The 16,109-nt window shown below is 44.2% G+C and overlaps 1 long non-coding RNA gene across 1 annotated transcript in view; it reads left to right on the top strand.

Annotated features, from left to right (window-relative positions):
* LOC306664112 overlaps nt 1-5,848 on the top strand; it is a 160,331-nt gene extending 154,483 nt beyond the window's left edge. The window contains exon 7 of the long non-coding RNA XR_013764648.1: nt 1,788-5,848. This is a non-coding gene — a long non-coding RNA (uncharacterized lncRNA). The remainder of the gene's footprint in view (nt 1-1,787) is intronic.
* Nucleotides 5,849-16,109: the final 10,261 nt, after the last annotated feature.

Raw genomic sequence — 16,109 nt, 5'->3', positions numbered from 1 at the left:
GCATGCCTAGTGTCCAGGTCCCTCACCAGCAGTTCCAGGGTCTGTCTGCCTACGCTGACCATGTGTTCCAGATGGACTGCACATGCTGGGGTGTGAACATGCCAGGCTTGGGAAATTCAAAATGTGTGTTTGATCAGTGAACTCAAGGGCTTGGTCCTTGGTGAAAATCCATTCTTCCCTTGGAGTTGTCTCCCCAGACATATTTGTGTTTTGATGACAATTTGTAATTACATGGAGTCTTTCAACCTCAAAGTCTTCACAGTTGTTCTAGATGAGAAATACGCCTGGGCCTTCTGTTTGGCTTTCTGGGTCATTCTGCAGGCCCACGTATCATGGGGGTGGCTAGCTATGGGACACTCGCAGCTGGAGGGTGGGTAGAAAATCCAAATGGAGGAAGAAAAATCTGTATAGCAAAATCTTCATACTGTTCACGTTTGGATTGATTACCCCAGACACTTCAAATCATAACATTTCAGGCAGCAAAATCCCACACAGTTTGATTACAGATTGCAGTTAATTTTCTCCTCACCTTTTCTTTAAGTCAGCAATATTACAATGAAGTGAAAACTGAGAAGGGATTGCTTGGTGTTTTCACTGAGTTGACTGATCTCACAGCATCGCTAGTTATGCTAACCCTTACTTTCTTACCGATGTTGTGCTTTTTGGCTTCTTAAATTTTGAAATCTACTAAGGATATTTACAAGCAGGGCAGGAAGCATGAGACAATGTGGCAGGTGCTCTTGATGCCTTCTCCAGGTCCCTTTAACCCCCTGCTGGGCTGGTCTGCAGTACAAGTGAATGGGTCCTGCTGCTGTCAGCTTTCCACTTCAAGCACCTGGATCCTCTGCCTTTCCTTGGCTTGAGAGGCTTCCCATGGCCCTATGGGAGCTGCTCATATCCACACAGCATAGCAGAAGTTTTATAGGTTTAATCTTTCCAGCAGGGATTCTCAGCAAACTCAGGGAGTTTGTGAATAAGCACCCCTGGGTCCCTAAGCCTGATGGAATAATTTGGGGATGTGTTCCAAATGGTTCTTTAGAGGGTCCCAATGGAACTGAACCCCAGTTTGCTTACATAAATGACTGGCGGCTTTTTTCTTTTTCCTTCTCACTCTCCTTACCCCGACAGGAATGTTTCCTGGACTTACCTACATACAGTCCAGGTCTCAGAGTGTGCTTTCACATGATTCCCACCCAAAGTTACTTCCAAAGTCAATGTTTTCACACCATCTGCCATGAATTCCATTTAGCAGACCCAACCACTTTTGAACAGTAGAAAATATCATTATCCTGGCGCTTGGTGGTGCACACCTACAATTCCACTGGCTCGGGAGGCTGAGGCAGGAGATTGTGAGTCCAAAGCCAGCCTCAGCAACTTAGCAAGGCCCTAAGCAACTTCATGAGACTTCATGAGACCCTGTCTCAAAATAAAATATAAAAAGGACTGGGGATGTTGCTCAGTGGTTAAGTGCCCCTAGGTTTAATCCCTAGTATAATATATATATATATATATATAATTATAATATATAATTATGCATCACAGATCACAGTTCAAGCATTATATTGTGAACAATTTGATTCAGTTATATATTTGAATGTATACTAAATCATGACTGAAATTTATATCTTTCTGAAGGTTGTGGTCAAAAAAGTTTGAAGATCATATTCTAAATACTTTTGATATTCTACTCAGTGTAATAAAAACTCAAGGTAATTTCCATGTGAAAAATGAGACCAGAGAGAAGAAGAAAATGACAGCATCTGAATTTGGAAATCCATCTCCCACAGGAGAAAGGACCTGGAAGAGCCTGTGACCGGAAGCAGGGCCGGATGCTGGCCTTGGCTTTGCACCAGCACGGACTATATTACATGCAGCGTGTGGTGTGAGCTGGGCCTCCTTTCTCCACATCACCGAAACGAGACTCGGCCAGGTGATGGTTGATGCTCTCACAAGCTCTGATGCTCCGGGCACGCGGTGGTTCCTGAGGGTTGGTGGATGGGCGTGCCTGCTTGGGTTGGCGTCTCTGGAGCCTGCCCTCTTGAGTGGTTGAGAATGCAGGGAATCTCCTCGCTGCACAAAGAGGGAGAGAAGCCAGAGCCCCCTCATGGAGTGCTCATTCTTGCTGGCAGCATGAGAGAGACGGGGGAGCAGAGCCGCCTGTGGGTAGGACTTGCAGGGCTCAGGACCAGGTGGTGGCCCCTGGAGGGGAGTGTGTGGTATGCAGTGGAGGTTGAGGTGTCCCCTGGAAAGCAGTGCAGGGGCTTTGGTGTGTTTTCCATCCTTCACAAAATGGAGCTGCTTTGCAAGGAGCTGGCAGGGAGGAGAGCGGCCTAAGAAGATACAGAAGATGTGGGTACTTGGATGCTAATGGGAAATTACAATGTGCCCCGAGGTTAGACTTTTGGAGAAAACTTCCCAGCACTGCCCAGATCATCTGCACTGCACACTGGGACCTGGCGGCACCTGCCCTTCCACGCATCATTCCCCAGACTGGGGTGCCCTGGGATCTTCCCCCTCTTTGTTTTGTGCCCTTATTTCTTTACACATGCCGCTGGAAATTCAAGCCTCCATGACATGTCCATGTTTCTTTTACTTTCCATTCTCAGGGTCTCAGGTATGCTAAACACGTGCTCAACTACAAAGCTATGTCCCCAACCCTCACACCATTTTATCTGCTCTCATTTTTATGTCTGTGATTATTCATTCACCTAATAGTTGATCCCTCTTTTCTACTAGATGATTTTAAATAAATTAAAAAAATATGGTTTCAAATATGAATAATATAGGGCAGCCAGGAGCAGTGGTGCATGCCTGTAATCCCAGTGACTTGGGAGGCTGAGGCAGGAGGATCGAGAGTTCAAAGCCAGCCTCAGCAATTTAGTGAGGCCCTAAGCAACTCAGAGAGACCCTGTCTCTAAATATAAAAAGAGTTGGAGATGTGGCTCAGTGGTTAAGTGTCTTTGGGTTCAATCCCTGGTACCAAACAAAACTTAAAAAAAAAGTAAAAACAAAATTCACAAAAATAATTGTGCCAATAGACAGCATCAGGGTAATCCTGTAAGAAATGGAAAAGGTAATAATAGGATAATAGCAATAGTTAAACATACTGAGTGATTACTATGCACTTACTCTTGTAAGTGCTTCACATGCAATGACATTTAATTAAAAGAACTATGAGCCAGGTGCATGGCTCACACCTATAGTCTAAGTGACTTGGAAGGCTGAGGCAGGAGAAACTTAAGTTTTCAAAACCAGTCTCAGCAATTTAGCGAGGCCCTAAGTAACTTAGTGAGATACTGTCTCTATGTAAAAATACAAAGGGCTGGGGATGTGGCCCAGTGGTAAAGCACCTCTGGGTTCAATCCTCAGTAACCCTCCAAACAAACCAAAACTAAAAACTAGGAAATAGTTGCTTCATATCCTATTCTTGTAGGTTACATGACCAGGGTACAGAGATGTTGAGCAACTTACTGATGGTTGCACAGCTACCAAGTGGCATTGTTGAGATGTGAATAGAAGGAAACTGTTTTCAGAGTCTGTGCCCTTAACCAAAACACCATGGATTCTCTCATGCCTATGGAACTGAAGAGATCAGGGAAAACCTTGGGGAGTATGAGGCATTAAAGAAATAGGTAGGAGCTGGAGGTTAGGAAATAGGAGGTAAGGAATTTCAGCGAGAGAGTAGAGGCATTTTCTATATGCCAACATATGTGTGATGGTCCTACGATCTGGGATGAGGTCATCTGTTTCTTTTGCATGACTCCCCATGACTCAGTGTTAGACTCAATCTCCATTGAGAACAAATAAATAATAAGGATAAGTAAATAAACCTATCACATTTTACATTTGGGTTTCCTGGGTTTTCCTTCTTGCTTGCTTGCTTTTTTTCTTTTCTTTTTTTCCCAGGATGCTCAGCAGCAAGAGGCAAGAGCCTGGGAAGTTTTGATCAAAAGGCAGTAAAGAACAATACACTTTGGAAAAGAAGGACTTCTTCTTTTGGACCTGCTTCCAGGGGAAATCCCCACAGAGATCATATCTTCATGTGTCTACTGAAACACAAAGATAAATGCCATGAAACAAGAGCAAAGGAGGGGTTTTTAAAACATTGAAGATGCTTGAAAGCAGAGAATCTTGTAAGGCTTAAGAAAAACTTTTATCTTTTGGATTCATTTCTCCAGGGAGTGTTAACTGCCCCCAGATTTAATATCACCCTTGAGTGACTGGGATGCAGCAACTGGTAAAACTATTTTCACTGTCTCTAAAACATACCTGATGCAGCAAGAGGCCAATTCCTCAAAAGAAGATATGCAAATAGCAGTTTCAAAGTGCAGGGCTGCAAACAGGCACTCAGTAAGCTCACTGGACTGAAAAAAATATGTGCTAAAATCACAGGTGTATTTTACAAGCTTTAAGTTGATTCCTCATAAGGGCAAAGTCTGACTGCTTCTCAAATATCAAAGTTGTGTTCCATGCAGTATAGCCCTTAAAAAATTTATACTGTGTTTATCAGCGACTGCTGATTCAGAGCCATGGTCACCAATTGCCTAATTACTCTTGTGTGGCTTCTTTGCCCCGCTCTTCCGTTTGCTGCAGCCAGGAATTATAACCCTGATTGTTCCAGGCTGTTTCTTGAACATTTATGTGTTTCCCCTAACTGGAAATATTCCACAGTGCAGTGGCCCCCCTTCTGGGACTGGAATAGGAGCTATTTTGTAAGCTTGTTTCATTCTCCAAAGGACACAGAAGTGTGGGGATGGGGGACCCTTTCCCCTGACCCTTCTCCTCTTTTGAATGCACAGTCCCTTCTGCTGAGCCTTCCTCTCACATCCAGAGTGATAGAGAATGAAAGCCCAGCTCCAAGATGTGTTGTCCTCCTTTAAGGAGTCTCTTGAGTTTTGAACACAAAGTGTATTCATTCAATCTTCAATCTGGGTCCTGGACGCTGGGTTTACACCAATCCTGAGACAGCAGAAGTGGATCTGTTTAATCCACCAAGAGTAAACTTCTGAGTTCTCATAAGGCCACTCCTTTGCAAAGTTCAGTGTGGCCTGGGACCCAGGCACAGCCAGTTTTGCTGCTCTAGCAGCCAGGCAGCTAGTGGCCACATCTTCCAGTAAAGGCTGGGGAGCATGCTCCAGAGCAGGGGCTCCAGCTGAGAGAGGCCCAGGGGCTGCTTTCTGGGAATTCTGCACACATCTCCCCCTGCCATGCTCCCTGCAGCTGTTGGGACACATCCACCCTCCCAGGCTCTGGGGGCCTTGTTTTACGCTTGGTTGACATTTATCTCTCTGACCGGCTCACATCACGTAGGTTAAATGGAGTAAACCCAGGCACAGCCGCACCCTGGGACTGCCAACCAGCAATTCGTGTCTAATGGTCAAATCACTGCCCCGCCCAAAGACGACGACTGTGGAAATCTCTGCTCTGTTCCAAAACCCTGTTCATTTTTCTTCTTTCTTATGTGGATGAGCAGTAGTGAAATATGATTTGTTCCTCATGAAAGTCACTTCATGTGACTGCGTTCTGGAAAACCTTGGAGTACGTTTGGCTCCGACCATCTTGTCCGTTTTTGTCTTCCGCCCACCTCATTTGTTAAATAATGATTTTTACTCTTGTTTTCCTCTTCACTTTATTTTTAAATGCACATTATACAAACACTACAAAAGCACTAACGAACTTCTAAGTAAAAGGCAAGGAGAAAGAAATCAAAACCCCACAATCCCACCGCACAGTTAGCCAAACTCTCTTCAGTTTTTGTCACCCATGTTTACTTGAGCCACATGAATATGTAATTTACCAGCAAAATGATAACAGACATCCATCTTTGCATCGACTTAAAAAAATCTCGATATTACATGTTAAGTCTTTTTACAGGTAACCACAGAGAATTTACATTCATCTTCTATTCTTTGCTGAACTAGTCTGTTGGGTAAATATATGGTTTAAACTGTTTTCCTACATTTAATCAATGCAAGCGACTTTCAGCTTCTTGCTGTTTTATTAAGAGCATTGTGTTTTTTTCCCTTTTCAATTAGCTCTCTGTGGTAACTTTCTAAGAGATTCCCTCTACCTTTGCTTTGGACATAAGAGGTGAACGCTGTTTTCCTGTTTGCTGTCTTCCATGCTCTGTCTGAGTGCTGAGGAATCTTAATGGGAAATTTCTCCCCAGATGTCTTGGGCCGTGGGAGAGAGACGGGTGGAGGAGGGGCACAGGCCTTTATAAGAAAGTGGAGAAAACTCACCACACAGTTAATTAGAAAGTGCCATGAAGCAAGTCCAAACTTTATGGCTTTCCTAGAATTGATGACGGTTCCTAACCAGGCCGGCTGCTCTCCTGCAGGTGTGCGCAGCCCCGAGACCATATGGTTTTGGGCTGTACTGAGCCTCATTCTTTGTTCAGCCCATGATACTGTAACTGAATATCAGTTAATAACTTTTCATAATAATGTAGCTTGGATCAGCTTCTAGGTCCAGAAAGAGGCCCTGTACAAAACTCTGTCTTTTTCAGCCTCTCGCTTGCTGGCACACCTGCTGGGGACACAGCCCATGGCTGTCCCCAGGGCGACAGCAGCATCCTGGCACACAAAGGACCAGCTGCAGGCTCAGTGTGTTTGGAGCCAGAGCACAGAGCTCATTCTCCAGCAGCCATTTGTCTTTCTTGGGATCTGCTAGGAGGGCTGGGATCCTGCGACTTAAAAAGAAAAAAAAAGGGGGGGTGGAGTGGGGAGCAGAGCTTTTGAGTTAAGAAAAGAAAATCTTTATGGCAATTTGCAGCACACAGGCGATCCCTGAATTATGTGATTTGCAGGCATCTCTGTGAGGCCCGAGGGAGGCTGCTTGGGTTCTTGAGACTGGCAGCCCCATACTCAAGGGGTCCTCTACCTTCCCCATTAGTTGTGGGGTTTCCTCCTCTTCTGCCCCTTTCCTCTCCACCATCCTCAACTGCCCCACCTCCTGTCTAAGGGAGTCCTGACACTTTTCCTACTTGCCCCTCCTTGGTGGCAGTGACAAGGGGAGGAATGGGAGGAGGTCTCTTGTGGCTCCTGTCCACCTTCAGTGTCCTCCCACCAGGCTTTGGACTCAGCCAGACCATGGTTATAGTCTGATACTGAGTGGTCAGGAGTCCTAGGGACACTTTTATCTTGCTGGGATCTGTGTGAGCATCAGAATCACCAGGGAGATTTTAAAAACACTCATAGCTGTGCCACTGCAGACCCATGGAATAGAGGTTTTTTAGGTGAGTGCCAGAAACATCCTTGACTTGTCCAGGTCGGTGTTCCTGGCTGTGCCATCTTAAGGGGCTAGCGCTTTGGTCCATGTGTAAGTGATACATTGTCACAGGTGTCTTTCTCTCTGCAGTTTGGCCCGGGGTGCCGGGTGCAGTGGAGGCTTTCCACGAGCCTGGGAGTGTGCGCTTCCCTGAGTTACCAGCAGAAAAATGTCCTTTGAAAACTCACCAGGCTGGAGGGGTGGAAGTGGAAAACTTTTCAACTTGGCAGCCACTGGGAAGGGAGAGGGGCCTCAGAGGCAAGAGAGAATGGGGTAGATGTGTCCTCAAGTCCTGAGCAGGAAGCAGAGGGTCAGAAGCAGGCCCAGGGCTTGGAGATATCTTGGAGTTTACCTTGACAGGAGGTCCTCATCCTTAAAATATTCCCGACACTCAGCTGGACAAGGTGACCCTGTACCCGAGACCGCAGGGCAGGATTGGGGGTACAGCAAGAAAAGGCAAGGCAGCGTGGGCTTCTCATCTTCACTCCCGCCATGTCCCAGCACTGGCCATGCTCAGTCAGTGCTTGTTGAACACTGTACACTAACTTTCATTTATAATGATGTGGGAACCATGCTCTCCATTTTATTTCTTTCTGCTCATTTTATCAGCAACATAACCCTAGAAGGCAGGTACCATCATATCCCCAGTCTAGGTCTGAAGCCATCTGTGAGTGTCCTCAGAGCCCAGCCCAGGGTATGACACCCTCCTGTGGGAAAGTGTCCTCATTCCAAACACAGAGCCTGGGAAGCCTAGCTAAATGATTGAGGCTAATTGGTGTTCTCAGAATGTCTTAAGTCTGTCCTCTTGGATGATATTTCCAAGAAATAAAGCCAAAAGAAAGTTGCCGTTAAATAATGTGCTGATTCTTAGAACATCTGCCCTCCTTCACATCTCTCCCTTCTCTTGAGAATTTTTGGGGCAGCTTAGCAGTTTGACTGATTCTGGCTAAGGCCTGAGTATGGGGGGACAGAGATCCGATGGAGACTGCTCCTCTGTGGGCCCAGAAAGTGTGCTATTTACTGAGTGATCTGGCCAACTCCAGACTGAGCTTCTTAGACCCTTCAGGGAGAAATCCAAATCCTCCTGGAGGCACTGAATCCTGCCGGCCCATTGCCTTGCAGACCATTCAGTAGGGACTTGGAGTACACCCACACCCTCCTTGATTCTGTGGACATAAGAAAAGCTCACAGGCTAATGCCGGCATGAGATTGTCCACTTTGTGGTCTCCCACACTAGATCAAGTACACCTGTCTTCCTCAGTCTCTCCTGGGCCAGGGGAGGGAGGCGGCCTGGAGAAATTGCTCACAGCACGGCTCATGCAAGCTGCCCTGTGGGATGCATTGCCAGGGGCGGATGCTCAGCCTTCAGGAAGATGTACGGCAGGACGTGATGGGGAGTGGATCTCAAAGTGTGAGGGCAGCATGGGGAGTAGCCCGTGCAGAAAGGCGCTGAGCCACTCCACTCAGAAGGGGCAGCCTTTTGCTCCCCGAGCAGCACCAGCAGAGGCAATAGTGGCAGCTCAGCTTCCCTCTTGGACTCACCTCAAACCCCTTCTTCGTCTTTTTACCAAATCCAAGTGAATGAGGCTCAGTCCCTAGGTTATTCCCCAGCCTGAGATGTTGGAAGAGTCACTGGTTTGTACTGCAGACAAACTGAATCTTAAAATGAGACGTGTGCACTTGTGCGTGCCTGTATGTGTGTGTGTCTGGGGGGTAAGTGTGGCATTTCCACTGGTGTGTGTGCTATGTGTGAAGCATGGTGTGGCATAGGGGAAGGTGACAATATGATGATGTGATGGTGTGCATGGGTGGCATGTGGTTAAGTGTGTGCAGTGTGTGTGGTGTGGTATGTTTGTGGCATAGAGGTGGCATAGTGACGGGGATGGTGCAGAGGTCATGGTGATGGTGACGGTGAGGTGGGTGTGTTTGTACGTCTGTGTGGTGGGTACTGCCAGCACCCTGGAGGAAGTCTTCCTGCTTCCATGTCATTAAGTGGAACCGCCTGCCATGGTGAACAGCAAACATCCCTCGATAGGCTTCTCCTGGTCCACGTTCCCTGCCACGGATGAAGTCTAGCGGGCGCTTTAAGTTCAGGTAAGGAATTGCTAGGTGGCCCAGGTCCTTGGGAGTTCTGTGTAAGGGAATGAGTGTGCACATGTTGACTCCCTGTCTCCTGTGCAGACAGGGACAGGCATGTCACCTAAGGGAACTGGGGGAGATGTTCCCGGGGCTGGACACCTCCGCCTGCTCTTCCAGGTTCATCTCACCAGCCTGTGACATTGCCATGGTGTCACTCATCCCCTCCATGGGTGTAGCTGGCACCAGACTGAGGGTGATGCATTCCTGTCCCACTGGGGTAAGAGTCAGCAATGACTTGCCCGAGGCAAGGCAGGGTGGTGAAAGAGCAAAGACCGGGAAGGGCCAGGGGTGCTCTTTTCTGTAGCACTGCCCAACCCTCCTCTGCCCAACCCTCAGTCAAGACCCCAAACCTTTTCCCTCCCCAGGGGTTCCCGTTGTTTCCATGTTAGCCTCTTAGGTTTTCAACTTCCTCTCACCCACCCCAACCCAGAATTTTTCAGAATTGAGTTTACTTTGCCACGTTGTCCAAAATAAGAAAAGATTTTTGCTTATGATTATTTATTTTGTGGCCAGTCACATTATCAAGTTACCTTATTTGTTCTAATTATTTATCAGGATTTGACTGTTTTATGTTTTATGATTTTGTATTATAGGAAACTCTGATAATCTAATTTATTCCCAATTTGAAGATAATTTTGTATACTAAAAATGCTTGTGGGTTTCCACACCTTTAAATAAATTTAAGGTTTAATTTGGATTTTTCTAATTTAACCGGAATATGCCTACGTGTCAATCTTTTTCCTCAATTACTTTGTATATAGTTAATCAGAACACTCAAGTCTTTTCAGGGACATTATTACAGTTCTCTCCTGGAAAATAAGTGTTTTATTGGATTTGTTTTCTATGCATCTTATACATTGACTCATTACACAATTTTCTTTATCCTCTACTGGCAAATAATGTACAAAAATCTGTGATAATGTTCATTTATTAATTTAGTATTTCGTTTATTGTTTATTACCTCTATTATCTCCTCCAAACTTTCAATTTGCTACTTTTTAAGATCTGAAAATAACCCCATTGTGCCTTCTCAGATCTCTGGAACCATAGGTCCCAGGTTTTTTTATTTTCCTTCTTTCTTGGAGGTGGGCTTATATTTGATCTGAATCTTAAAAATGACTCTTTTTTTGATTGACTCTTACTATCTTTTCATATATCCAAAAATCTTCCCTCCCTCCCTTCCTTCTTAACCACAGAAAGAATACTATGCATATCTAATTTTAGGTGAAGAGATAGAATTTATCAGAGTTTATATAGGTAAGTGTCCAAATATTTTAGTCCTAGACTAAAAGAGAGCATTGAAAATTTGTGTTTTCTCTAGTCTAATTTAATTAAACCGAGGTTCTCATTGTCTGGCAAAGATGAGAAGAAAATTAGATCAGAGGCGCCCCGGGCTGAAGAAGTTACTCTGAGAAGTCTTATGCATACCTGTTGTTGCAACCCAAAGTTAACTGCTGCTATTTTCTAACTGAGGAAGAGCCCTCTTCAACTGTGGCTGAAGCAATGCTCCATTTTGCCCTGTTCTCCTGCTCACATCAAGTGACCTTGTGGCAAGATCCCCATGGGGACCTGCCTTGTGTGGGACTTTTCCCAGGCCCCTCAGCTCCACCTCACTTCTAGCCCCTGTGCTGTTGACCTTGAAGATGTATTTTGGCTTTGTTAGCGATCACAGTCACTTCCTCCTATTGTGTTTTTCTGTCACGTATTTGACAGATTGTATTTTCAAAATGGCCACATGCCATCCCCCTGCATGACTTTGCAGCCTCTTCTATCATAAAAGGACGTGTAGTTTCCTACCCCTTGAAAATGGTCTGACTTTTATGAATAGAAGACAGTAGAAGTCACACTTCATGGCTTCTGATGCCAGGACATGAAATATAATTGGCTTCTTCCTAGTTCTCCCTGTCTCTCCCCTGACCTCTCTCCTGTTGGGATGCATGCACCTAGGGATCCCGGGCCCTCTTGCAGGATGTTTGCTGTGCTGAAGCTCCCATGATGGAGAGGCACTGCAAGGAGACCTCATGGAGTTAGAGAGAGATGCCCCCTAGAACCCTTTGTGTCTTCCCAGCTTGAACCACGAGACAGGTGAGTGAGACTCCACATCATTTTATGTCCCAGTCTTTGAACTCCTCCAGTGGAGCACAGAAAAACTTTTCCTGCCAAATTTTGCCCACATGAGATCCATGAGCAAAATAAATGTTGTTTGAAGTCACTAAGTTCAGGGGTGCTTAGCTACCCAGCAGTAGATAAGTGGGGACACATATGTTAACTTATAGGCAGGACCTCTTCAATCCCATTATGGTTTTGTATATTACAGATTTCAAAAATCCTACAATAGGTACAATCAGAAAAATGAGAAATTATACTCCATTTATGTATGATATATCAAAATGCATAAATGCATTCTACTGCCACATATAACTAATTAGAAGAAATAAAACAATTTAAAAAAATGTGTAGCCTTTCATGTTAACCTTCTGTACTCCATATTGATAAAGACATTTTCCTACCCTTCCTTTTTCTCTTTTTTTGGTGGTGCTAGGGATTGAATCCACAGCCTGGGGCAGGCTAGACAAGTGCTCTACCACTGAGGTACACACCCACCTCTCATTTTCTTACCTTGATGCTTCCTTGTTCATTTCAATAGGCTTGTGGGTAAAGAGAAGATTAAAATGTGGCTTCAAATTGCCACCTTGAACAGAAACTTGTGGTTGAGTTTCCATTTGAGGTAGTGAGTTATTTCATTCCAATGAAATAGTTATCAGATCAGGTCAGCTGTTGTAACTTAGTAAGTCCCAGCTCTGTTGGACTTTCCTTCTTGCCCTGCCTATGTGTACATATGACATTAGTTTATTGTTGAAGGGGATTTCTAGGTGATCATCTGTTCCACCAGGAATTCAAACTACTTCTACATGTTAATTAATCAAGGTAACTGGGCACCGAATAACCAGAGCACAGCATTGCCTAAGGCAAGGTAAAAATAATAATGTCCTTCTAATTTCATGGGAATCAACCGTTTTAAAATTGCCAGGATCTATAAACAGAATATCACAACCAAAAAAAATTTTTTTAATTCCTTAAAAAATTGTAGCATTGTGAAATGAGGATTATGTCATTGACCATCTTCCATCTGGGTTGACAGATGATTTTAAGAGTTTAAAATATTCCTAAACATGCTGCATGTTGGTGAGTGATTTTCATTGCCAACCTTTCTTGGTTGGTTTTCAGAAGTTGTGCCTGAAACATTCTTTTCTTCATTCTGACTGACACATTTTTCCTGTGTTCCCCCTTTTAATAAGAACATCTAAACATAATATAGACTTAGGGGAAGTAAGCTCTATTTAGTTAAGAGGAGGGATGGGTGTAGAAGAGAACTACCTAGCAGAATAGAAAGGACACAGTCTTCAAGATTGGATTTGGGATTGAGTCTTGGTACTGCCACTTATTGGTATGTGATCTTGGGTAAGTTACCTTCTTGGAGTTTTAAGTCTCTTTAACTGAATCTTACATGTGTTAGTTTCCTAGGCCTGTCTTAATAAAGTACCATAAACTGAGTGGCTTAAATAATATAAATTAATTTTATCACAGTTCTGAAGGCTGGAAGTCCAAGATTGAGGTGTTTGCTGCATTGGTTTCTTCTAAAGGCTCTCTTTGGCTAATAGAGGGCCATCTTTTCCAGGCATCCTCACATGGCTTCCCTTTTGTGTATCTATGTTCTAATCTCCTCGTACAAAGATTGGGGTCAAGCAGGGCATGGTGGCACACACCTGTAATCCCCAGTGTCTTGGGAGGCTGAGGAAGGAGGATTGCAAGTTCAAAACCAGTCTCAACAACTTAGTGAGCCTGTAAGCAATCTAGGGAGACACTGTCACAAAAAAAAAAAAAAAAAAAAAAAAAAAAAAAAAAAAATATATATATATATATATATATATATATATATAAAAGGGCTGGGGATATGGCTCAGTGGTTAAGCACCATTGGGTTCAATTCCTGGTACAAACAAAGACAAAAGCAAAGACACAGGTCATAATAGATTAGGACCTGCCCTAACGACCTGATTTTAATTTAAATACTTCTTCAAAGACCCTTCTCCAAATAAAGTCACATTCTTAGGTACAGGGGGATCATGGTTCCATTAAGGACTTCTGGGTGGGTAGGGGCACAGTTCATCCTATGAAAGACACTTCTCTGACAGGAATGTTTTGTGATATCGAAAAGTATCTGGTACACAATTAAGATGCTCTCAGTTTCAGATTCCTTTGTCCTTGGTGGTAGAAGGGAATGTATTTATTTTACCACCAAATTAATGTTCCCTCTTTTCCTTTTTGAGAAGTTATTTGTGAGAAACTATGGGAGGATGACCTACCTTCTAGTTCTCCTTTTCAAAGACCCTACTTCATTAGCCTCAAATGGAATTCCAACAATTTTCTTCCTTTATTCTGGAATACAGATATGATGACTAGAATTGTAACAGCCACCCCCAGACCAGGAGATGACCTTGAGGTTGGAAACCCCACAAAAAGTGGAGGAAAGGAAATATAAAGACATCCAGGTGGTGGGGGGAGGTGTGTGGATGACCGTCAGCCTTGGAGCTCCTGTCTAGGACTTCACGTTACATAAGAGAGAGAGAGAGAGAGAGAGAAATACCCTTTACACTATTCATGCCATTGCTACTCTAGCCAAGAGTAATTCCTAATTAATGGGGAATTTGAGTTCAGTTGCCAAATCTAAGGTGCATGTTAATAAACCAGTTTAATGTGTTTAAACGTAAGTCGACTTCTATCCCTTAAATCTTACCAGTCTCTTCACGGTTGACAGGGAGAGTTTCACTGCCACTGCGTGGGCACATGTGCATAAATCTGTGTTCTGGAAAGCAGGAGGGGGAGGTGTGAACAGAATTAGAGGAGCATACAGGCGGTTGCTATGAGATAAATCACACCACTAGGCAGGGAACAAGCACAGCCTGAGGATTTGGAAATTATTTGAAGTGAAATGGACAGCCAGGGTCTGACTTGAATTTTTGAAATCCTGATGTTGCTTAAAGAAAGGACATAGGCCGGGCACCGTGTTGCATTCCCAGGCTGTAATCCCAGTGACTTGGGAGGCTGAGGCAGGAGGGTCACAAGTTCAAGGCCAGCCTCAGCAACTAAATAAGGCCCTCAGTAATTTAGCAAGACCCTGTCTCAAAATTTAAAAATAAATAAATAAGTAAATAAATAAATAAATAAATAAATTGGGCTGGGGATGTTACTCAGTGGTAAAACACACACCCCACCCCCGTCTCCAGGTTCAACCCCCAGTACCCCCCCCCAAAAAAAAATTAAAAAGGAAAGAAAGGATTGTAGAAGTAAGGAAAAGTGTAGAGGTAGAGAGATCATTTTAGGAGACTCTGTGACTAAGGTAAGAAGGTAGGGGACATGGGCCAATGTGGTAGCAGTGCAGAGGAAGAAAGAGGTCAAAGGTAAGATATGTTTTGGAAGAGACACCCATAGATTTGCTAATTGTTTGGATGTAGAGGTTGAGAAGTGAAAAGAATCAAGGATATGCATTTATCTCATTTTAATAACTGAGCAGAAGGCTGGTTCTCTTTAAGGAGATGTGGAATGTATTTTGGGTATTTTCGGGGGAGGAAGATGGGGATCAAGAGGTCTCCTTTGACAGGTATCATTTAAGACACATGTGACTGTGGAGCAGCAGTTGGCTACATGAGGTTGAACTTGAAGTTCAAGCCAGACATACATGTAAGTCATGGGTGTGTGATGGCGTCAAAAGCCACAGAATTGGATAAGATCCCAATAAGGAGTGGCCACTGGAGAAAAAGAACAAAAGGGATGGGGTGTTCTGGAAGCCAAGGAATAAAAGGGTGACCAAACAAGTGTAATAAATACTGCTGAGAGCTTAAGAAGGACAGTAGAATGTTCATTGGACTTGGCAAGAAGAAGGCCATCTCTGACGTGGACAAGAAAGGGCACTCTGTCAGTGCACGGGAGGTCAGGAGGCCAACAAAGCATATGGCACTAACTCTTCATTTTCCCCATGAAGGGAGGCAGAGGAGTAGAGTGGCAGCCAGATTGAGATGTGAGGTCCAAAAGGATTTAAACACTGGGGAGATTCTGAGCATATTTGTATCTAGAAGAGAGAGCGAGACAGAGATAGAGATTTATGGTATATGAGAGAGAACAACTGAATGAATGAAATCCCCAGGGAATGGAGCCAGTGTGAGAACTACAGTATACATGGACTCTGGTGGGGAAAAAAAAGAGTTCTTTTTAAAAAATTAATTTTTGCAGTGTCAGGAATAAAATTCAGGGTCTCATGCATACTAAGTGCATGTTCTACCACTGAGGTCCACCCCCCATCCTGGTCTTTAAAAATAAAAAAAAAAAATTCTAACAGATAATTCTGCAAAGCTCAACTCTTTTTATCAATACTTTTTTTTTTTTTTTTTTTTTGCAGTATTGGGGTTTAAACCCAGGCCCTCCTGCATGTTAGGCAAGTATCCCCTCTACCACTGAGCTAGCTGCATCCTTAGCCCTTTTTGTTTTTTATTTTGACAGGGTCTCACTAAGTTGTCCAGGCTGGCCTTGAAATTGCCATCCTCCTGCCTCATCCTCCTGAGCAGTAACTGGGATTACAGGTGTGTGTTACCATGCCTGACTGCCTCAGTACAGTTTTACATTCCTAATAAGTCCTCAGGGAAA

This window comes from Sciurus vulgaris (assembly GCF_902686455.1).
Source record: "Sciurus vulgaris genome assembly, chromosome: 6".
In the NCBI taxonomy this organism is placed as follows: Eukaryota; Metazoa; Chordata; class Mammalia; order Rodentia; family Sciuridae; genus Sciurus; species Sciurus vulgaris.
Note: the sequence above shows the minus strand (reverse complement) of the source record. Positions and strands in the feature narration are given on the sequence as shown.